This window comes from Nannospalax galili, unplaced genomic scaffold, assembly GCF_000622305.1.
Source record: "Nannospalax galili isolate Female #2095 unplaced genomic scaffold, S.galili_v1.0 scaffold458, whole genome shotgun sequence".
Taxonomy (NCBI): Eukaryota; Metazoa; Chordata; class Mammalia; order Rodentia; family Spalacidae; genus Nannospalax; species Nannospalax galili.
This window is the reverse complement of record NW_008341263.1, coordinates 696,748-699,147: the sequence shown is the minus strand read 5'-3', so window position 1 is coordinate 699,147 and position 2,400 is coordinate 696,748.

The following is a 2,400-nucleotide window of genomic DNA, read 5'->3' as shown; positions in this document are numbered from 1 at the left end:
CTGAGTGATGTTTTGGTGAACCACAAGGAGTGTGTCTTTGGAGGGGGGTCCTCTGCTCCAAGTGGCACATTCTACTAGTTATTTGGTTCTAACTATTTATAGCTGATTGCATTCTTTCATTAGCATTTATTATTTGTACAAAATGATTGCAGTTGACTCAAACTATTTTATTTTCTATATGAGTGTGTTGTCCATATGTATGCAAGTGCACTTGTGTTGTGCAATGCCCTCGGAGATGTAAAGAGGGTGTCAGATCCCCTAGAACTGGAGTTACGGATGGTTGTTAGCCACCATGTGGGTGGTGGAAATTGAACCCGGGTCCTCTGCAAGAGCAGCCAGGCCACTTCATGGCTGAGCCATCTCTCCAGCCCATGTTTGACATTTTAATACAGATATGCAGTGTTTGGGGATCTTTCTGCAACCTTTCCCACATCCTTTCTTATCTCTTGGCGCCTCTTCTTGTTAACCGTCCCCCCGACCCCCCAGATCAGAAATAGCACACCTTTCCAGTTGTCTTAAAAAAAATAACAAATTCCATATATGACAGAAAAGCATGCCGTGTTTGTCTTTCATTTTTATTTGTATTTTAAATTCGTATGCAGAGTCACAGGTGTTCTTATGCTGTTTTCATATGCACTTAGTTTGGGTGTACTCTTCCCCCAACTCCTCCTCTCCCTCCTTTCCCTATGCTCTTTCCCTCTTCCATCCGCTTCTGCTTCTCTATCATATGTGATCATATGCGTCCTGTTCCTCTCCTGATTCCCTTTTGTTAAAGCCTTTTTTCCCATCTCATTGCCCCTTTCTCCTACCTGTACTGTACACTCTCACTACTCCATAAATGCACAAGCAGAATACTTAGAAGCTACAGTCGCTTGGGAAAGAGAACATACCTTTGTCTTTCTAAGACTGGATTGTTTTGATTTAACGTGGTACATAGTTCCTGCAAATGACCTGATATCATTCTTCTCTATGGCTGGTTCAGTTTATCAAAACATTATGTGGGGAAAATGAGTACAGGCAGAGGATGTTGATGTCTCTCTGGCATCCAGTTGGTCCTCTGTATTAGAAAGTATTTGCAGCCAGACCTGTTGGCCCACGCCTTTAACCCTAGCACTCAGGAGGCAGAGGCAGGTAGATCTCTGTGAGGCTGAAGCCAGTCTGGTCTACAGCAAGTTCCAGGCTAAAAAAGAGAAAAAAAATCATTTGCAAAGTCTGGAGGGGATGGATCATGATCATTTATGAAAGTGCTTGCCATGCAACTTTGTGGATCTGAGTTTGGATGTCCAGCACACCATGTTGAAAAGCTGTGCACAGTGGGCTGTACAAATGTAACTATAGCGATAAGCAGATAGGATGGAGTCACATAGATCCCTAGAGGTCATTGGCCAGCCAGCCTAAATGAATCTGTAAGGTCCACGTTGAGTGAGAGAACTAAAGCAGCTAGAGGATTGCCAGCAATTCAGGACGCCTCCTACTCTTCCAGAGGACCCATGTTTGGCTTCCAGCACCCATGTCAGTGGACTCACAACCACCTGTAACTCCATCTCCATGGGATCTGACACCATTTTCTTGCCTCCGTGGGCACCTGCAGACAAGTGGCATACACTCACACACAGATACACACACATACAAGTAAATAAAAATAAAGTTTTTCTTTCTTTTTTTTTTTTCGGTCTTTTTGAGTCAGGGTCTCCCTGTAGCCCCAGCTTTCCTGGAACTCACTATGTAGACCAGGGTGGGCTTCAACTCACAGAGATTGCCTGTCTCTGTCTCTCTAGTACTGGGATTAAAGGCGTGTGCCACCACACCCAGCTAATAAAGATTTTTAAAACTTTAAGCATGAAGTGTCTGAAGAAGACTTCTGATTTCGGCTGTTGCCTCCACGTGCTGACATGTGCATGTGTGCATATGTATGTCAACATATGCACACATACACATGCATGTGCAATGTATTTGCCATAACCTATGGGTGTAGCTCAGCCACCCAATGTTTGAGCGGCACGTGAGAACCCCAGGGTTCAATCCATAGTGTTGCAAAATAAAAGCATGAATCACTAAAACAAATCATTTAGTCAAGAAATATTTAGCTGACATGTGCATGTGTGCATATGTATGTCAACATATGCACACATACACATGCATGTGCAATGTATTTGCCATAACCTATGGGTGTAGCTCAGCCACCCAATGTTTGAGCGGCACGTGAGAACCCCAGGGTTCAATCCATAGTGTTGCAAAATAAAAGCATGAATCACTAAAACAAATCATTTAGTCAAGAAATATTTACCTTTATGGGGCTGGAGAGATGGCTTAGAGGTTAAGAACACTGACTGTTCTTGCAGAAGACCTGGGTTCAATCCCAGCACCCACATGGCAGCTAACAACTGTCTGTGACCAGTT